Below are 7,517 nucleotides of genomic sequence, written 5' to 3'. Positions count from 1 at the left end.
ATTTCTATTTTTTAGGAAAATTTCCTACTTTTTAGAAATTTTTTCCCTTAAATTTAGTAAAATTACCCTAAAATTTAGAAATATGACGTCAAAAAAAATCAAAAATATAGAAAAATGTGACCCTAAAATTTAGGGCGAGCTTGTCTTGAAGACAAAAGTAGGGCGATTTCCTTGACTTTAGGGTTAATTTTATTTTGAGTGTAGACTTTGTCATAATTTTTCGGGCGCTTGGCAGTGAAAGACGTGTTTGTATGAAACCTTTTGTTTGTGAAAAAGTGAAAAATGTAAACGCTATTAAAGGACTTGGGAGGCGATTCTTTTTCTGTTTTCTGGTGAGTACATACATATATAATTGTGCAATTTTGATATTAATAACTAATTGAATTTACATATCTGTAACAAAGGAAAATGCAGCTGAAACTTTAAAAAATTTGAGTGGAAGCAGCTACGAGGAGAAATTCCTGTTCAACTAGTCGGTCCAGAAGCGGAAGTGTGGCAGAACAAAGTAAGATCATTAATAAGAGTATACATATATGTATGTGTATATGTAAATAATGCTTGAGTTAAAAAAATGATGCAACAGAATACACACATACATATATATATATTTACAAGAAATCTGTATTTATGCACCGGACAAACCGCATTCACAAGTGCATATGCCAAAACAACCCCCAAATTTCTATTGCGACATTTCGTCAGTGCTCGAAATTTGCTTTTGCTGCTTCTTTTTTTTTTCTAGGAGTAGCAGCAAACGCAATCGCAGGCTAAATGAAAATTGTGTGTGTTGGCTGTGCATTTTTATATTAATTTCTTATAACATTTTTTTTTTTTTTTTAGATCGAGAACGCTTTTCAGATCCAGCTTTCGCAAACCACTTGTCGGACTTATTAAAAGCAGGAGTAAGGAAGCAACAGGAAATAAACCTGCTCAAATTTTTGGAAAGCTCTGAAGGTAAGTGCTTCTCTTTTTTTCAATTATCATATAATAATTAGACCGTTTTCATTTAATAGAGATACAATCAACTTTAATTTGGCTTGCGATCCATTCAGTGTTGGTGCCGACAGCAAAAACAAAAAAGGACGCCGGGAGCAAGAATATAAATTGTGTAAATATATTTGTAGTTAATGTAAATAACAACAAAAAAAAATATAAAAAAAAAAAAAAATATATTGAAATTGTATTTTTATTTATGAAAAATGGCCGTGAAATTTTGGGGAGCATTTTGCATGTTTTAGGGCAATTCACCTATAAATCCAGAGAAAATGCCCTAGATTTTTGAAAATCTGCCTTTAGTTTTAGGATATTTTTCCTTATTTCTAGGGCAATTCGCCATAAAATCCAGAAAAACACCCTAGATTTATAAAAAATTGCCTTTAGTTTAAAGGTATTTTTTCCGATTTCCAGGGCAATTCGCCTATAAGTTCAAAAAAATCGCCCTGGATTTAAAGGAAACTGCCTTTAGTTTAAGGGTCTCATTTCTTATTTTTAGGGCAATTACCTTTGAAAATAGAAAAATTGCCCTAGATCTACGAAAAATCACACTAAATGTATGACAAATTCACCCGTATTTTTAGGGCAATTTGCCCTAGTTTTGTTGCCTAGTCGCCATTGACCCCCGTTTTAGGGCGATTTTCCTTGTTTTTAGGGCGATTTTACCGGTAAATTTCTATGAGTGTAGCGCCAAGTTGATGGCAGCAGCAGCAGCAGCAGCACACTTTAAGATTTATTTTCATTTGCAGCTACAAACCACTTTCCACTCGACAAAAGGTTGTGTGGCCAGCAGAATGGGGAAACCCCGTTTGCAAACTCAATGTTTCGAGGGGCGCCAGTTAGCTGGGGTCGCTCTTAAACCACCAGAGGGGTTTTCTCAACGCCCTCAACTCAACTCACCTCCCCTCCCATTTTCCATTCACTTTTTTCCGGGCATTTCTTTCATTATTCGACCCCGAGCTCCGCGCTGACTTGTGTTTGCTCATTGTCATGGCGTTCACTTTGTGACCGCGCGCTTTTTTTGCTGCTGCAGAAATTAAATGAAAGGATATTATGATTTTGTTAATGCATTTGCATTGCCTTGAAGTGAAAGCTTTGCGAATAATTGCGCTGGAAGTTGGAAGTGTGGAGAACAGCGGCAGGAAATGCAAGGGAAATTTTTAAAAACGGGAAAGTTTATAGTTAGGGGGAGTCTAGTACGATAACAAACATACTTATTAAATCAGGGATTTATCAAGCCCTTTAGAAAATATATATTTTAACACTATAGTAATAAAATATTTGCATGTTTTTTATGTTGCCCAGTATAATTTCGGTATTATACTTAAATTTGTTAAGACAAATTTTATTTTCTAATACTTTTTCAAGTCCATACATCACTATTTTAAAAATATATTAAAAGTAAAAAATATTTTCAGAGTATCTTATCTTCACCTTGAGAATTTTAAGTTATATCTCTTTTGTTTTCGCATATTTTGTGGCGTTTGGAATGGTTCTTAAGTGCTAGTTTGCAAGGTCAGCACGTTTGTCTGCTGCTTGACTGGCCATTAAAATGATTAAAACCGGCTTGAGCTGAGCCTTTTTTTCGCGAGGCATTCTTCCGCTGGAACTGATGACGATTTCCAGAGCCGCGGATAAATTTGCTTTACGTGCAACGCCCTGTGCGCTACATTTGGCAATTTACGAGTGGCAATGTCTTCTGCTTCTGCCAGGCCCAAGTGGCACGCAGCAAATTCTCGCATCAGACTTAAGCCGCTTAATCCTTTTAGTGTTAAACGCGGGCCAAGTGGAAAGTGGAGAGTGGCAAGTGGAAAGTAGCAAGTGGCAAGTGGCAACTGCCAAGCGGCAAGACAACCAACTTTCGCCGAAGGGACGACGTCTTGTATTTCTTTAAAGCGAAAAACACACAGCATATAAAGGAGGAGGAATGGGCATTCCGGGTGGAAATGGCGAAGTGGGCGGCATGGACTTTGCGCTTTACACGCGTGTAATGTGCAAAAACGGCGTTTAATGCCTCACTAATCCCTCAACTACAATGCTGCCAATTTACGCAAGTGGCGCCTCTGCAACTCTGCAACTTGCCATGGGCGCAACTCGAGGGGGGGCGGATGGTTGGTTCTCTAAGTTGCGAGGCGTCTGGCTGTGGTGTATAGTAAGTGTAATGAATGGGGGGCGAGAAATGGAGGCCACAAAACTTGCCCTGAGTAGTAAAGCATCAATTTATTTAAGTGGATTCCAGCCATGCTTATATTTCGTTTCGGCAAATTTCTCCAGCTTTTCTTCGGCTTCACATGAATTATCATCAAAGAGATTTGGCCATAGTGCCATTCAGTTGAGTTTAGTTTACCTACGAAAATGGCGAAATATGGATGAGAAGGTGTACTGAGTGTGGAAATGATTAATTTGATTGAAACTCGAAATAGTTTCTTGTAGGCATAAGTTATATTTATGAAAGGGTATATCAATATTAAATTGAATTAGATTGTATTTTATTTATTCGTTAGAATAATTTTTAATTAGTATAATTTTTATTTAGTATAAGAAGTATTTGTTTTAACAAATAATCAATTGTTTTATTAATTTTAAGAGATTACTTAGTTATTTATTTAATATAATCTATTACTTTATATAAACTACAAAAGTTATAAATAATTGAAATAATAAACTATTTATAAGAACAAATCCTATTTATCTTATCTCTGGAGGCTATCAAATTATTTAATTTGTAAATTGTATTATATCAAGGCTCCCTTTCATGAGTTATTACTTATCCCTTTTATGCTGATTGAAGGCCTTTTATGTATTAGCTGGCAATTGTGCAGCAGTCTCTGCTTTACTTTCCCTTCTTCAGAAACATGGTTTCTAAGGTTTCCATATTTCTAAACGATATTGCTTTGATACTTCAGCCGCATGCATACCACATACTTCATATATATCGTTACCAGAACCCATTTAATTGGGCTGCCGAATATTCAGGATCCCCGCCAAAAATCGTTTAGTTAAAATGAAGCGTTGATTGCCGTGAAGCTGTGCGTGAAAATGCATCAAACTTCGTTTTTGTCTGCCCATTGTGCATGTTTGCTATTGCTATTGCTACCGTTTTGTTGTATGTTGCTTGTTGTTTGTTGCTTTTGCCGCGATGCGTTGCATTGCGCATATAAATTGCATTTTTAACAAACAAAAATTTTTCCTGTTGGTTTTGCTTTGGTATTTTTCAATGCTTTCTTTTTTCCGCTTCTTTTTTTTTTGGTGTTTTGCCATTTTAGAATGTGAATGTGTGCCGCGTGGATTTTAATTGATTTGCAGCCGTTTTTGGTCTAAATGGTGAAATGCTGTTCCCACATTACGCATACGCAGTGTATGGCAGCCGGCCGCTTCTTTTCCACTTTGGCCTTTGTTTTCGGCCGGATGCTCGAAAGTCTATCAAAACAAAATTAATTTGCAGGCATTGGCCGGTATTTGTTTTTGGGCTAGAATCGTTTTGGGGGCCAGCGGAAAAGTGGAGAGAGAGGGAGGAGATGGCGAAAAACTCGTGCGAAAATTGAAACGAAACACTTGAGTGCCAGGGCACTTCACACAGACACTGACACACACACATACAAGCCACATACAAGGGGACGGGGCCCAGGGGGCGTGGCTCGGTTCAGGCCAAAAACTTTGTGAAACCACTTGAAAAGTTATTTACATTTTAAGTTGTTGAGGTTCACACGACGTCAAGTTGTGTTGTGTCCTTGTGATGTGCAAAATATCTGTAGGCAGGTAGACGCTACACAAAGGACTCGCCCCCACCCCCCATGAAACCCCCCTCCCCTCCCCTGTCCCTGTATGTAGGTATCTGTGTGGTCGCCGGTGTCAAATCTGAGGACCGCAGAGGCTTACATAGAAAATCTATTAAATTGCGGTGCCGGGCAAAAGGAGATGGAGGAGCATCTCTCAACTGGAGTTGCTGCAGCTGCTCTGCTTTTCTGCTGGCAAAGTTTGCAACATAAAACAAACATTGGCGAGATATCCGCCGGAGTAGAGCCACGCGAGTCTTGACTGACGACGTCGCACTCGACGCTCTCAATGGCTGACTAAACTTTTGAATAAAGGCAGCAGCCTCGGACTCTGAGACTCCGAGACTGCCAGCTGGGAGTTTCGAGTTGCCGCTGCATTGGCTCACACAGAAAAAAAATATATACAAGGATCAAACTAATATGTACAGGGTCAAATGGAGGAGGTTAAGCGGAGACACACAGAAATCTTGGGAAAATCTTAAAAGTAAATCTAGATTCCTTCTTTCATGCTAAGTTTTTGAAGTTTTTCTGGAGTTTTGGAGCTACTTTTTTACTTTTACTTTTTATTTATTTAAAATATATTATATTATATTGATTTAAAATATTATATGTATATCATTTTTTTTTATAAAAATAGTATACGTAATCTATTTGTCTGTCAAATCCTTTCAAACTTTTTGTTATAAAAAATGTTCTATCCATTATTTTTGAATAAAACTAACTTAAAGAGGACTTTAAATGAGCAAGCATACCTTAAATGATTTTTCTTTAAAATATTAAGAATAAACAGCCCAAAAATATCATAGCTTTTCTCTTTATAAAATAAACACCGAGTGACCCCGATTTAATTTAATTTTCATCTCAGTGCAGACTTGGGCCGCTGGCTGTTGGCATTGCAGTTCAGCCGGAAAACATAAAAAACTACTTGATTCTTCCTGCCGGAGTGCCAAAAGTAAGCACAGCAGCGCCACATAATAAATAAAGCAGACTGCAGGGGGCGGTTGTGTTTGGTAGTAGTAGCAGCAGGAAATATGGCACTTAAAGTGCTTTAAATAACATTAGAAAGTTGACTCGCCTTGGCTCTCGCTCTCGCTCAGTACGGATGTATGAGTGCTTTGGGGCGGTATGTTTTTGATACCCAGTCTGGGTTTTGTAGAGCTTGTCGGATGGTAGACGGGGGAGGAGCTAGATGAGGAGGAGCAGGCATTCCTCCCCATCATTGTCGACTTTGTCAGTCTGTTTGACTTGTGCGAAAATCTTTCAAGTTGTGACAATCTCAGGCAAAGGCAGCGGTAAAGCGGCAAAGGCGCCCTGCATTTGTTAAAGTTGTTCATTTGCAAGGCAGCTGACAGACAGAAACAGAAACGGAGACGGCAACTAAGGAGGATCCTGGAGATCCTGCCATGGCAGCTGCCTGAGTCCTCCACTGTTTGTCTTGTTCCTACAACGCATATGACACTTGCCACGCCCACCGACACAAGCACAAACACACACACAGGCAGCCCATAAATAAAACATTTCACTTTGTTTTGTCGACTGCCTCTTAGCCTAAACAAACAAAGAACCCCCGAGAACTCCCGAGAACAGCATCCCAGATCCGAGTTTCCAGCTCCTCACTCCTCACTTCTCACTGCCGATGTGACATACTTTGATTTGACTTTAATGCACAATAACATTTTATACTGCGCTGCCTTTGGCTGTTGTCTTTTCGTCTCTCTGCCTGTTTGTCTGCTGAAAAATGCACAAAAGCCGGGCAAATTGATGATGGAATGCCGGAATGCAGTTCTCGAGTGCCACGGCGGTGAAGCCCCGAACAATCGCAGCCACTTGATATGACTCCTCATGTTCTCATGTTCACAGAAACCCAACCGACGAAAAACGCCCTGCGGCTGCCGCTGCCATTAATCATTATTATTCAAATCTCAGCAAACATGCATTACTTATATGCTGAAAGAGTACGCATTTAAAAGCCAATTAGAAGAAAATTGCACTGCTTTGCGGTTTTCGCCTTTGAGTTATCAGAAGCCGCAACAATGCTATTAAATTGCCAAATTGCAAAGGTAAACGTATGCGCAAAATTCATTTGCACATAGTTTGGCTACCCAAAAATGCACTTTAATTTTTTGGGAGCCATTAAATTCAGTAAATTGATATCCTTAAATTACTTGCATAAAAAACTTGGTCTATATAGATGAATTTAATGCAAAGGAGCTGTGAACGAAAAGGAAAAATTGTGATAACAATTTTTTAGTCATTTTAATGAACACATTTAATTATTAAAGGAATTTTTAAAATTTAAAGCAACCATAAATTAATGAAATATTTTTCCAACACCTTTTTATAAAATGCAAAACTCGTAGTTCGTTTAAAAGTGAGAAGCTTACCATAAAAAATATGTGAATGAATTTTATCATATTGTTTAAAACGATTTTGTATATTTTTTGAATTTAACTTAACTCCGTCAACATTTTAAAGAGACATTAAACACTTAAAACTGGGGTTTAACAACCGTTTCCGAATTTAGTAAAGGTTTATTTGCCCTGGCAGAATTGTCTCTCTATTCGTCGCATAATGAACTACATAATTAGTTAAATGCAAACTTTTTTCCGCCTACTGACAACTTTGAGAGGGGCCTACGACTAATGCAAATTTCGGTCTGTATTTTTTCTGTGGACTTTGCGGAGTCGACCAAAAACTTTGCCTAATTGGCAGCGGGGTGGGTGGGTTGCTTGGGTGAAAAGGGCCAAG

The 7,517-nt window shown here is 38.3% G+C and overlaps 1 long non-coding RNA gene across 1 annotated transcript; it reads left to right on the top strand.

Moving 5' to 3' along the window:
- The first annotated feature begins 207 nt into the window (after window positions 1–207).
- On the top strand, window positions 208–1,165 carry LOC138913492 (uncharacterized). Its single transcript, XR_011419258.1, has 4 exons — window positions 208–332; window positions 405–505; window positions 841–954; window positions 1,014–1,165. It is a non-coding gene; the product is annotated as an uncharacterized lncRNA (long non-coding RNA).
- The last annotated feature ends 6,352 nt before the right edge of the window (window positions 1,166–7,517 follow it).

The sequence above is a fragment of the Drosophila takahashii genome, chromosome 3R (assembly GCF_030179915.1).
Source record: "Drosophila takahashii strain IR98-3 E-12201 chromosome 3R, DtakHiC1v2, whole genome shotgun sequence".
In the NCBI taxonomy this organism is placed as follows: domain Eukaryota; kingdom Metazoa; phylum Arthropoda; class Insecta; order Diptera; family Drosophilidae; genus Drosophila; species Drosophila takahashii.
This window is presented reverse-complemented; position numbering and strand designations above follow the sequence as displayed.